The 14,475-nt window shown below is 44.3% G+C and overlaps 1 long non-coding RNA gene across 1 annotated transcript in view; it reads right to left on the bottom strand.

The window, feature by feature from the left end:
* The window catches only part of LOC120571641, a 36,449-nt gene extending 34,220 nt beyond the window's left edge, over window positions 1-2,229 (bottom strand). The window contains exon 1 of the long non-coding RNA XR_005641252.1: window positions 1,940-2,229. This is a non-coding gene — a long non-coding RNA (uncharacterized LOC120571641). The remainder of the gene's footprint in view (window positions 1-1,939) is intronic.
* Window positions 2,230-14,475: the final 12,246 nt, after the last annotated feature.

Here is a 14,475-nt window from a genome sequence, read left to right as displayed (position 1 = left end):
GGAGATAACATAGGCACAGGCTAATTATTGCTAACTAAAATGCTAGTTAACATTAGTAATTAAACTTAAACGGCTAATGTCAGACGAAACTGCATGCAAGCTTCTCCTGTACTATACGGTAATTTCTCTACTATGCGACAGTAAGTCGCGTGGTTATGACACAATGGTTATCCTATTTCTACAAAAAAGTCTGCTACAGAGCCGTAACGTGAGATACAAGGTAATGGAGCCTTTCATACATTGTCGTGTTTCTTTACAAATAAACAATGGAAAAATAGGAAATTTTAGAACAACAATTATGTGCATTCAAACTACCGCAGACGTGTACCATGGGGATACATTGGTACAGATCGGAGAATATACACGACACTTTATTACAGACTGAATACTCGACACACTACGCAAGCTTGCTATGGAGACCAGTGGTGTTGGTCGATGCCTCTGGCCGGTAAAGGGACATCATCAGCGGGGAACGTTGAACGAGTGTGCCAGTGGAAAGCTAACGCTAGTCGGCCACCTGTTCCATCAATCCTGCTTGCAAGTGTCCGCTCATTAGACAACAAACTGGACTACATCCAACTTCAACCAAACTCCCAACGCGAGTTCAGAGACTGCTGTGTTTTTGTTGTTGTTGTGGAAACATTGCTGAACAACAGTGTACCGGACTATCCAGCTACCAGGTCTGCTGCTCTGTCACCGGGTAAGACTAGTCAAGGTGGGCTGTGTTAACATGGACTGCCTGGTGCAGAAATTGGGTGCTTGTATCCAATTAACTGCTAACTGCTGGTGGAGTTTGTGACTGTTAAATGCCGACCATTGTACATTCCACGCAAATTTATGGCTGTGTTTATACTCAGTGTTTACAGCCCACCAAGCGCTTATGCTTATGGAGCATATAATGTGTGTGCACTAAATGTAGCCTGTTTCGTATGTCGTTTTTATATAATGTCGTTTTTATATATGTTAATTGTGTAACCACTTGAGCCACGGTGAAACGTTGTTTCGTGTATATGGTTGAAATGACAATAAAACACACTTGAGTTGACTGTCTCACTGTCTGTCTGTAAACGGTAGGCGTGGCTTGGGAGTAGACGCTAAAGCAGCGAAGCAAGTGCATTCTGGGATTTGGTGTCTTTCATCCACATGAGCCAAAAACACATTTTCAGGCTATTCTCGGCCTAGAAGCCACAAATTTCTTAACAAAAAAAAATAAAAATAAAAATAAATCACATTTCTACTACATAAGTGACCCAATGATGAATTAAAGATATATTCATCTTTCCAAAGGTGAAATATCCCTTTAAGAGAATGCAAGCACCACCCTAACATGCATGTGTCGCTCAGAGCTCAGAGTCGTTTCGTTGCTCCGATTGGTTGTAGGTCACGTTTCGTTGCTATTGCTGGGTCTATTCGTCCAGAGGCATTTTGGTTGTGCCGTTGATAACGCCCCTTGGAAATTGAAAATTAACTGAGAAGTTCTAGACTAACGTGACGGGGAATAAGCTGTGCACAAGATAACGGTTACAACCCCGAAGCCATAGTTTTATGAAGCTCACCCCTAAACAACCTAACACCATTTGGAATATATGGAGGAAATATGGACTTTCAATTTGAATTATGAATAAATATATCCTCCATATTGGAAATATGTAGTCATTAATTCTCAATGGATATTCATTGCACTTCTACATTAATTAAAAACATTAAAGCACATTGTATGTTCCAAACAAGAATAATCTCAGCCACAGTAAGAATTCACACAGGCAGACAGCAGCAAGCAACATGACAGCAAAAGCTAGCAGGTAGAAGACCCCATTGAAGACCTGGGACAGCAAAACAAACAACCAGCAGCTTCAGCAACCCTGTAGCATATTGTCAAACACACAAGCACCAACTGAACAGAGTCAATACATTAACACATACAACAGCAAACACTTACTTTGGTGAAGTGAAGCTGTGTTCCCCAGCAGGTCAGCAGAAAGGTTTCCATTTAAAAAGAGCCAATGGTGTCCCAAGCTGATGAAAGCTAAGCAGGACAGGAAAACTCCACTTACAGGCTGAGGTTCTAGGTTAAGACTAATAATTTTAATACAGTTGTTTCTCCACCAATTCCTTAGGGTTAGTGGGCTAGCTTGCTTGTGAAATGCTATATGAGAACCAACAGTAGTACAGCAAAGTTAGCTAGTTAGCTAATTAGCAGTGCAGCAGCAGCACAGGTGCTTGGGAAAGGAGAGGGGGTGGAGCTCTAACACCTTAAATAGTCCACCTTAATGGAAAAGGTGCATTGATTTATGTTGCAGGGAGTGGAGTATGTCATGTGACTAGCAGCAACACACACAACAAAATCTCTTTATAGCTTGTAGGTGTTGGTGTTTGTATTGCTATACTTACAGTATATATACTTTCTCTTACAATTCTAATTTGGTCACGCAAGTGGGTTGACTGTTGCAGGACTTTTGAATTAGACTACATTTGTTTTAACAAGGTGTATAAACTGGCGAGTGAGTGTAAATAGTAGTAAAAGAGCTTTCACCTGGACCAGCACAGCAACATCAAAATGCATAGGTGGCTTCTGGTGGATAAGATATTTGCTCAGGTTGAAGTTGGGCAGAGCTATGCAGACACACCATTAAGCTTTATGTAAAACCATGGATGGTGTAGAAGAAGTGGACGTAGCCTCTGGGTCAGAAAAGTGAAGCCAATGTGGAAGTCCCTTACACCTGCATTCTTACTCATGGCCAGCAGAGGGTACCTCCACTGGTGGCAAAAAGAATTTAGATTTTATACTTCTCACTTCAGGCTATTACCTCAGTAAACATGTTCCTATTATGTTTATATGCTCCATCGCTAGTTTCAAGTCTTCTTTAATACTGCATGTAAATGATGGTCCCATTTAGAGTAAAATAGATGATAATACAGGGTATGCTTTAGAGCTTGGCTACGTTCTCATCCTCAGGATAGAGGCTTTGCGATGGTTATCCATTGCACAGTGTACATTTACTGTGTACATTTAAATAGCCGTGAACTTGTTTTTGGGTGTTGTCCGTGTTTTCATCTTAGAACCTTGACCCTTTTACAGTGTGTTCTCAGTTCATGAAAATTAATTGTAACATTTTGCTCACCTAAAAATGTACTTAAAGACACTCTAAGCTATGCATTTTTTCTGGCAAGAACATTTTGTTTAAAGCCTGTTTTAGCCAAAATTAGCATCCCAATTTATATTACAGTTAACGCGAATTACGAATTCACCATGCTAACCAAGCTAGCTAGCTAGCTGGTGCTAGCATTAGCTGACAACTTTGCTCCTCCTTTTCGTCCGAATATTGTCACTTCTGGCTTCAAAAAAACCAAGTAGTCCACAAACTAATGGGTAACGTCATGGTGTGTCAACTTCTCTTATACAGTCTATGTGCCATTGGTGTGAAAGGCCTTAGAGTCAAAATTTGAATGCAGGACTTATTTTGGATAGATTTTTTTTTTTTTTCATTACAATATTATGAAAACAAATAATTTCAAAACTTCTTTCCCCACTGAATGTAACAGAGTATTTGTTATAGCATAGAGAAGCATCACACAGTCAGTTCAGCCTCTTGCCTCTCAGCCCGGAAGAATTTATAGCCACACAATCCTGGGCAACAGGGGGCACTTAGAGGTAAAGTGGCAGCACAGCTGCACACATATTTATCCAGCAGCGGCAATTTATGGGGAGGAAGGGCTGTCACCAGATGTGACCCTACGGGACGTGGCCTCAAAAAAGTAGTGGTCAGAGTACCACTGTATGCGAGTGGGAAAGAGTAGAGGACGAATGTCTGGAATGTGAGAAATATGCACAGTCTAGCTTTCTATCTGTATCTTTTTGTCTTTCTCTCACCCACACAAGCAGACACACACATACACGCACAGTACAGTATTATCTCTATCCACTGGGGTTGTCTCACTGCAGGGTCAGACTGAGAAAAAGACAGAAGCGGAGGGAAAAAAAAGCAATAAAAAGATTCCGATAATGAATCCATGCAACAGAATGATAAATGATTGCAATGAAATCAGAACTGGTTTAATGACAGCATAATGAAGATGGGTGAAATTGAGGGTGCGAGGGAAGAGTTAGAGAACATGAAAGTCAAAGCAGAAAAGAATGCGCCAAATGTAATGAAAGTAGCAGCAGGGAAAATCTATACTAGACCAAGCGAGGGAGAGATGGAATGTTAGTCCTCCCTGCTTTCAATAAGCCTCCAGCAGTGAGGGTAAGAGGCAGAGAGGCCAGTATTCCTGACAGAGCCTTATCTCATCTTCACCCTGGAATAAAACCCATTTTCCAGCCCCGAGACAATAAAGCACAAGGTTACCAAACCTTGCACCTGTGACACCCCTGTTTAGAGAAGGGCCTCGGCCCAACATAAAAATGCATAACACCATCACTGCGCTGAGAGGTAGTGTATGGCACCAGGGCCTATGTCTGTGTGTGTAAATGTGTGCTTTATGATAATGCAACAGAAGTGTGTTAAATTTCAATGTGTAGCTGAGCAGATAAAGTCTATTGGGGCCAGTAAAGGGACTGCTCTACAGCGCTGACATGCTTGCTGCTGCATTTTTGTTGTTTGGCATTTACATTCTAAGGGTTAACTTAATTGCATTGTTCATAACCTTGAAAAGCAGGAGAGAAGTAGCATGTGAGTGTGCATGCATGCATTTAAACAATTGAATGTGCTTACACATCCGCAGCATGCACATTAGTTTCCCCCTTGAATGTGACTAGTGTCCCCTCATCATCACTAAGTGGATTGAGCTGTGTGATGGGCATATCAGGCACCCTCAGGAAAAACGCCACGCGGATCATATAATGTGATCCTCGCCTGTCTTAATGGGTGACAAGTGTTTCTTGTCCGTCCACCCACCATCCCGTCATCCATCCATCCGAGAGCACTGCCTCCCTAAGCTTCGCCCGAGGAGACTTGGAAGCAGGGATGATAAGATGGAGAGATCGTCAGGAGAGAGCAAAAAGATGGAGGGATGGGGGGAAAAAGGACAGGATGCCTCTGCTCATTGCTTCGAGCCAGGAGATGCCCACGAGTCTTCAAGTTTCTTGACTTATGCGCTCACAAAGAGAAGGCAGAAAAGTGAAATGTCTACTGTGACAGAGAAATAGACTGTGGCAAAGGGAGATGCAAACACAGGGTGGCTTAGGCTAACATTTGCCCACAGCTAATGCCTGCTTGATTGAACTTTTTGTATATCTCTCTTTCTTTCTGTCTGTCTTGCGCGCACACACACACACACACACACACACACACACACAGACACACACACACACACACACATATAAACACATTACCAAAAAGAGATGTGAATAAGAAGTAGCACACCACCATGTTGAAAATGTAGCCTGCTTTATTTTCTCATAACTATGCTAATTAGGTCAATTAACCCAACGCATGTTTGGCATCATAAAGCGGTTTGTGCAGTTTGCAGAGCATTAACAGCCATGTCATACTTATTGCGAATCTGTAGCAAATTTCTGCTCAGACATTACCATTTGGCTCAGATATGGGTACAGCTTAGTCTCCTGCATGGCCTTACCTTTCTCATCAGAGGGGGACATGCAAAACTGGCCCAGGACCAGCCACCACCCTTTTTAAGGGAAAAGCTTCTCTGGCTCGCTCATTTAAATGAAATAGCTGTACCAAGCCAGGCCCTGGCATTCACAGACTGTTTTAATTGCTCGAAACACTATAAAGCGGGAAAAAGAGCTATTTGTCTGGAAAGTACACTTATCTAATCTCTTCTGAACTATTTCGCTTGAAAATAGAGCTCTGGAGCCAAGACAATTAGCACCTTTTAGAACATATTGAGATAGATCTTGGGCAAATTTCAAAAGGCGTTTGGGGATGATGTGAAGCATTTGAGGATTTTGAGTTGGAACTCGGCACTGCTGTTAAAGTTATTAAAATCTTTCCCCGACATCTGAAGACAGAGATTACAATGAGGGCATCCTTTCATTCAGGGACTACACATTTTGTTCCATTTGAATATCATTATATAGCTATTATAAAGGCCATGTAGTAGCTCTTAAAACGATATCATTTAAAGTAAGAACATGTGCACACATACTACTTCTATGTTGTATATAAGGGTCAAGTAGCTCCAATATTAGCCAGAAAAGCTACATGGTCAACAACAATCTTCTTATTATTTTTATTTTGTTAAGATAATTTTTTGGGGCATTTATTTTGAAAGAGGAGAGACCCTCTTGTCTCTCCTCTTTCAAGTCTTTCCAACCTGTGGTCCTTTGCTCCATGTCATTCCCCCTGAATGACATGCAGCAAAGGACCACAGGTCGGAATCGAACCCCTGGCCTTTGCGTCGATGAGTAAACCTCTATATATGGGCACCTGCTCTACCAACTGAGCTATCTGGGCGCCCAACAACAATCTTTTAAAGTAATTTACCAACTAAATATTAGTACACACGTAACAGTGTGAAAGTGTTTCTTCGAGATAGACTGCTGCAGGCGCCACTGATCTCTAAAGTAATATAACAGCCATTAAAAATTGACTGCTATTATTGCAGGATCCATTCTCTCGTTATTGCCAACGAAAACAGCACTTGAATGCATGATTTACTTGTATTTCCATCATCTGCATTCTGAAGTAAGAGCTTACAAAATGTACTTGAAAGTAGCAGCAGCACCACCACAAGGCAATTTGCAGTGTGAAAAATAGCTATACTCAGCTAGCATTATTTGACAATGATGAAATGTGAGGTCTACATTTTCCTTTAGGTGTTTGAGTGCAGAAAACTGTAAAGGGGTGATGGAGGCTTAACTCCTTCCCAAGCATTAGAGACTAAGCCCAGCAACTTAGTGTGTTTCTTTGGCAGTGCACATGAGTGACTTTGTGTGAGTGTGTGCGTTCTATACGTGTAAGTGTCTTTGTGTGTGTGTGTGGTGTGTGTGTGTGTGTGTACAGAAGCCCTTTATCAGATGCTGGCAGAGTGGAGCCAGGGGGATCGATAGAGCTTTGGCCTGAAACAGGGAGACAGTACCTGGATCTCAGCCGGCCTCCACCATTCCTCTCATTGATCTTCATTACCTCCACAGACTGGAGCTTGAGCAAGTAGGAGCTGGACGCAGTGGCCCATACACACAGGAACACACACTGTACACACTCGTACAAACATACGCATGCACACACAGACTGTACGGTCACAGACAGTCTCAGTAATCTCTTTGACTTTGTAGGGACCTAAAGTGAACTGAGGCAAGACACACCACTGCTCACCTTTACAACCAAATTATAATTAAAGAACATGTTGCATGGACGTAGCTTAGGCAACATCAGACACTGGACAAAAACCTGAATATGTATTCTAAAAAAAAAAAAAAGGGCTACTTTAGTGTTTTATTATTGCACTTCAGTAAAGTTGGCTGACTTGCAAGAGACATACTTTTGAAATAAAAATAAAAATCTAAGCAGTACATTTTTTGTCACTGGTATATGTGAAGCTCCAAAACACTGGGTTCTACAGTACATATCCCATAATGCAATTCCTCAAACCCTGCCTAACAAATGGCCATGTCTTTGAAACTCCACACGCCCAGTATATAGCACAGGCTTCCTGTTAAGTCTCAAGATCATTCCAAGAGCGGCTAACCCTGCGCCAGAAGCCGTTAAACACCTGTTTTCACAGACTAACTAGTACTTCTGGTGAGAAGTCAACTGAGCTCATGTGTAAGGCTCAATCCCAATGTCCACACTAATAGACTCTGAGGTCTGTTCCTGTAAAGTCTACAAGATCTTAGGGCTGTCCCACTGTCAAATTGGAATGTGCTCAAGGGTTCTCTTGCAGACATTTTGAGCCCTTTATGCACACTTTCCTTAAAAGGCTGCATTTCTGCAGACTGTGTGCCTGACGGATTTACCCACAATTCATAGCGTTGTGAAGTTAAAACATGGGGTTCCGGAACCCCGAAAGCATTTAAAAAAAAAAGAAAACAGTAAACATGACCATATTCCATGACATGGGTGTTCAGCCGGCCATATTAAATGTACACAGAAACACTACATTAACAACGAATAAACCACTAACACGAATTGTGATGTTTTGACAAAAATAAGTAAATTCATAATTTGACAATTACATCTCGTGCCACTCTGTGAGGCAGGAGCCTGGAAGACAGGCAGTCTGTAAAATGTTTTGGCGTTGTCAAGGTAACGATATGTTGCAGCAAAGTGCTGTCCCATTCCTATTTATACTATTTTGAGCCCTTGCAGCCTTTCACACTCAACCACTTACCAGGTGACGTTAAAGAGCCCCTATTATGCTTTTTTGGATTTTTCCTGTCTTTTAGTGTGGTATATAGTTTTTTGTGTATGTAATAGATGTATAAAGTATAAAAAAACTCCATTTCACTCCAAATAGAGCTTTCTCTCCCACAGACAGCACTTTTTCTCAACTGCCTAAAAACGCCTCTCCCACATTCCTGTTTGAAATTCCACAATTAGTGATGTCATTAATTGCCAGCCCAGTTTTTCACATGTGCTGCCCATTGGTGCTGCCTGAGCAAGCACAGGCCGGCGGCTTGTTTGAATTTGGTTGACCTATCACATCAGAGTGGGCCAGCTGACCAATCAGAGCAGACTGGGCTTTCCAGGAAGCGATATTACGAATCCCACTAAGGCCACACAAAGACCCGTCCTTCAATAGCATTTATTGGCCAGGCGTCCATGCTTACGCAAGGTAACGTAACCCCATTAGTTCAGGTCCTATCCCTTGACCAATCACCTATCCTAACCTTAACCATTCAAGGTCAAATGCCAAACCGCAACCAATCGAGCTGCTTCGTAGGGCGAGTCTTGGCGTGGCCATAGTAGGATTCGTAATTTCGCTTCCAGGAAGGCGGGCCAAGAGCTTAGGCAGAGCACTTCAGGCAGAGCACTTCAGGCAGATGAGCTGCAGCAATGTAGCCTAGAAATCTAGATGCACCCTAGTGGCAGCAAATTTATTTTGCAGCCAGGGGGGTCTAGGCACTCTCTGTTGGCTTGCAAGCTGGAAAAACCAAACTCTGGTCAGGCCAATCACATCGTGTATAGAGTCGGTGGGCGGGCTTATGGCTGCTGCTTCGTTACCTTCTTCGTTGCTCTGCCTGGTTGTAGCGCTATCCTATTGCGTGCAGAGGGAATTTGAAAGACAACCATTTAATCCGCCCCTCGGATTGAGCTCCGTCAATGGTGAGTTCCCAGACCCAACATCTTAATGTGGGTCTGGCTTGTCAGGCTAGCAGCAATGGGCAGTATGAGAAACATAATATGTTTTTTGAACATGAAAGCATGTAAACCTGTTCCAGTAGACCCCAAGAGTACAAATATGACGCTGAAAAGGAGAATAATAGGGGCTCTCTAAGTCTGTGAGGGTTCAGGGTTTAAGGCCCTAAAGTGCTGACACACCAAGGAGATTGTAGGTCATCAGTGAGCCTCATCAGCTTCTTTTTGGAATCGGCGTTGGAGACGTTGGTGAGTGGAATCCATCTTATTGACTATTCAGCTTAATCAAATTAGTGCACGAGAAGAAAAATGGTAGTTAGGAAAACAAGCAAACAACTAAAGTAGAGAGGGCACACACAGAAGGCTCTTCTCATTTTTAATCTACATCTCATCTGATCAATCCAATACAGTGTAGAGCTGACTTCTTTGCTGAGAAAATGGATGAGAGCCTGGGAAATGGACAATCTTGTTAGCCATCTCCCGGTGTCAGCTGTCGTCCCAGTGGGGAGTGAAGCAGAGGGACCAGAGGCTCTGTGCTGCCGCTGATTAATCAGGCAAACGCTGATTTGTTTTGTTGTATAACAGCAACGGATTGTATATCCGTTTTTTCTTTTTGAATGATGAATGGATTACCGGCGCCTGATGGCATGGAGAGTGATTTCCTTTCACGCTGGCGCAGAATGTACATGCTAGTTGCCTGTCAACTGTAGTCTTTGCGGTGCGTTCAAGTGCAACTTTTTTGCCAATACACAGGCGACGTGAGGCGACGCCACAGTCAGGCTTCATCGCCACCTGTTCTTTGCCATCTGCCTAATGTGTGTCAGGGCCTTTAGGGGGGCATTGGGATTGGGCCAACAATTGGTGGAGTTTCCCTTTGATGTAGTATGTCTCCAGACCAAACAGCAATGTTGTGCATAATGAGGATTAATTATTTATATTACATATTTGAACCTGCAGGTTTCATATTCATATCAAAGCAATAAAAAACACTGAAAAGGCAAGCTATTATGTTTACAAGCATCATGGAATGATTGAGTAGAATTTATAACACAACTAATTACAGGTATGTAATCACAAACTACTAAACGCTAACACGTTTTTAGTTGTTATTGCGAAAAGTAAAGTGACTATGGTTGTTTAGGCAATGTTTTTGTTTGCACACAGCTCCATATTTTTTATTTTGTACCACATGACTTCTAGTTTGCAGCCTCTTTGGACTTCCTCATGGTTAGCTGTTCTAATTTGGATGCAGTTTGTATCTGCGACTCTCAACAAAAGAGATATCTTGATCTCAACGGGCAATAAAATAAAGGTTATAAGAAAAAGAAACTAGAGATGGAGGATCACACCAGCCGCGATGCCAAACACACACAGACTCACAAGGTGAAAACAATACCAGCATCTCTGTTGTGGCTGGTAATAATGTATTCATTTACAGTACATCTCAAGTGGGCACATTTTCTACTTCATTATATCTACAAACAATAATAACAAATTTGCATGTAAACACATTTCAGGTTATAATCAAAAGCTAACTTTCAATTAAGCTGCTGATGGTTTTGTCTATTTGAAGGGAGTAGTAGAATTACTTTATTCAACTCATTTATTCAACCGAATGTCCTTGACAATGGCAATAACAATCCAGCAAGCAAAAGCTGTTGTTAGTCAGGGAAAGTGCTTAAAATACCCATGTAATCCTTTAAAGATATTTTAAGTATCTTTTACTATATGTTCTAGTTTACAGTCAACAAAAGCAAACAATGCCACACAGCTGGTGAAGACGTCTGGCGCGTAGATTAGAGATGTTGTGCGTTGCTTGTGTTTCTCTGTTCACCTTGTCTCCAAGAAGCCAGGCATTTAATGCACGAATGGAAAGGTGAGTTAAAAAAGGCCGGGGAAAAAGCAAGGGAGAGAGAGCGAGTGAATAAAAGGTGATTTATTGAATAACCAAAGCTCTCAGGTGCCATTCTCCCCTTGTGACTTAAGTTAATTCAGTTTCCCCCCTGTCCCATCAAGGCTCGTCTGGAAGTAGACGGCATCAAAGCAAAGCTGGAAAACACTAAATGATTATAACTCAATTGTTGCTGGGCCATCATTGATTGTTTGCCAGGAAAAGAAGTTGGAAGAGAGACAAGACACTTATTTTCTCCACCTCCCCAAGCCTCGGTAATCACTTTTGGGATGGATGTGTTTGTATACTGTATGTGCATGTTTGCACCTATTAGGATGAAGACGTTGCTGTGCACTGAGGTTTCACTTGTACTTGCAAGGTATACGCATACAAAGCACTAATGAAGCACAAAGTAATTACAAATAAGGGGATAAAATTGCATTAACAACAAAGAGCGCTCTTTTGGTCGCACACATTAACAGATGGATATTTAATTAAGTGCCTTAAACAATTTGAATGCTCTCACACACTCAAAAGCTGCCACTCTACATATGCACAGCACGGCGTTGAGCTGTGGTGCAGACAAAAGTCTCATCCAGTGGTCCAGCTTTTAAATCCTCAGTAGTGCCTTGTTATTTATAAGGACAATCGTCTTCAAGAAACATTTATCAAATCATATGCGAAACAAATTCAAAATATGAACTGCCTGTAAGCACAAGAAAGGCCTCAACCACACCTCTAATCACCTTTCAAGCCTTCTTATACCTGGTTAGTCTCGCATTGCCAGACCTATCTCCACAGCGCTGTGGAGTAAGGTATGGCGAGGAACTTGTTTTGGTAGAACATTTGCAACCCGCAAAAGAAAACGCCACATATAATATTAAATGAAGATAACGGTTTACACAATACAGTAACATGAGCTATTTAAATTAGCTGGATAATACATGGTTCAGTCAGGAACGCTCTCGTCATAGATTTAACCATTTATTGCAACAAATGGAAATACGGTTATACTTGACGATGAAGGCTCTGTTCTGATGATGCTCCCTGGATCAGCCAAGCGGCATGCTAAGATGACACAGGGAGCATGCTACTGAGACCCCCCTGTACACAAGAGTAGGCCCAATCCAAGACAGTTATGATGACACCCAAAACCGGGAAGGTGGAGGCTGGGGAGGTGGAGGCAAGCTTTGCCAGCAGCAGCAGCGGTGTGAAGCAGTATTGGAGTAGCAGGAAGCAGTGAGGAATATCCATCCATCTTCGTCCGCTTATCCGGTGTCGGGTCGCGGGGGGAGCAGCTCCAGCAGGGGACCCCAAACTTCCCTTTCCCGAGCAACATTAACCAGCTCCGACTGGGGGATCCCGAGGCGTTCCCAGGCCAGGTTGGAGATATAATCCCTCCACCTAGTCCTGGGTCTTCCCCGAGGCCTCCTCCCAGCTGGACGTGCCTGGAACACCTCCCTAGGGAGGCACCCAGGGGGCATCCTCACCAGATGCCCGAACCACCTCAACTGGCTCCTTTCGACGCAAAGGAGCAGCGGCTCTACTCCGAGCTCCTCACGGATGACTGAGCTTCTCACCCTATCTCTAAGGGAGACGTCAGCCACCCTCCTGAGGAAACCCATTTCGGCCGCTTGCACCCTGGATCTCGTTCTTTCGGTCATGACCCAGCCTTCATGACCATAGGTGAGGGTAGGAATGAAAACTGACCGGTAGATCGAGAGCTTTGCCTTCTGGCTCAGCTCTCTTTTCGTCACAACGGTGCGATAGATGGAATGTAATACCGCACCCGCTGTGCCGATTCTCCGACCAATCTCCGCTCCCTTGTCCCCTCACTTTGCGAACAAAACCCCAAGGTACTTGAACTCCTTCACTTGGGGTAAGGACTCATTCCCTACCTGGAGAAGGCATTCCATCGGTTTCCTGCTGAGAACCATGGCCTCCGATTTAGAGGTGCTGATCCTCATCCCAACCGGCTCACACTTGCGGCTGCGAACCCGATCCAGTGAGTGCTGAAGGTCGCAGGCCGATGATGCCATCAGGACCACATCATCTGCAAAAGCAGCGATGAGATCCCCAGCCCACCGAACTGCAACCCTCCCCACCCCGAACTACCCGATATCCTGTCCATAAATATTACAAACAGGATTGGTGACAAAGCGGCCCCTGGCGGAGGCCAACCCTCACCTGAAACGAGACCGACTTACTGCCGAGAACCCGGACAGCTCTCACTTTGGTCGTACAGAGATTGGATGGCCCTGAGTAGAGACCCCCTCACCCCATACTCCCGCAGCACCTCCCACAGTATCTTCCCGGGGGACCCGGTCATAGCCTTCTCCAAATCCACAAAACACATGTAGACCGGTTGGGCATACTCCCAGGCCCCCTCCAGGATCCTTGCGAGTGAAGAGCTGGTCCGTTGTTCCACGCCACCGGCCGGAATCCGGCATTGTTCCTCCTCAACCTGAGGTTCGACTATCGGCCGAACCCTCCTTTCCAGCACCTTGGAGTAGACTTTACCAGGGAGGCTGAGAAGTGTGATACCCCTGTAATTGGCACACACCCTCTGGTCCCCCCTTTCAAAAAGGGGAACCACCACCCCAGTCTGCCACTCCCTTGGCACTGCTCCAGACCCCCACGCAATGCTGAAGAGACGCGTCAACCAGGACAGCCCCTCCACACCCAGAGCCCCGAGCATTTCTGGACGGATCTCATCAATCCCCGGGGCTTTGCCACTGTGGAGTTGTTTGACTACATCAGTGACTTCCGCCTTCCCCCGGAAATCGACGCGCAATCCCCCGTCATCCTCCAGCTCTGCCTCTAACATAGAGGGCGTATTAGTCGGATTCAGGAGTTCCTCAAAATGCTCCTTCCACCGCCCTATTACCTCCTCAGTTGAGGTCAACAGTGTCCCATCCTTACTGTACACAGCTTGGATGGTTCCCCCTTTCCCCTCCCCTCGAGGTGGCGAACAGTTTTCCAGAAGCACTTTGGTGCCGACCCGAAAGTCCTTCTCCATGTCTTCTCCAAACTTCTCCCACACCCGCTGCTTTGCCTCTTTCACGGCAGAGGCTGCAGCCCTTCGGCCCTTCCGGTACCCTGCAACTGCCTCCCGGAGTCCTCTGGGATAACATATCCCGGAAAGACTCCTTCTTCAGTCGGACGGCTTCCCTGACCACCGGTGTCCACCACGGTGTTCGTGGGTTACCGCCCTTGAGGCACCTAAGACCCCAAGACCACAGCTCCTCCCCAGCTTCAGCAATGGAAACTTTGAACATTGTCCACTCTGGTTCAATGCCCCCAGCCTCCACAGGGATGCACCAA

Source organism: Perca fluviatilis, chromosome 13 (assembly GCF_010015445.1).
Source record: "Perca fluviatilis chromosome 13, GENO_Pfluv_1.0, whole genome shotgun sequence".
In the NCBI taxonomy this organism is placed as follows: domain Eukaryota; kingdom Metazoa; phylum Chordata; class Actinopteri; order Perciformes; family Percidae; genus Perca; species Perca fluviatilis.
Note: the sequence above shows the minus strand (reverse complement) of the source record. Positions and strands in the feature narration are given on the sequence as shown.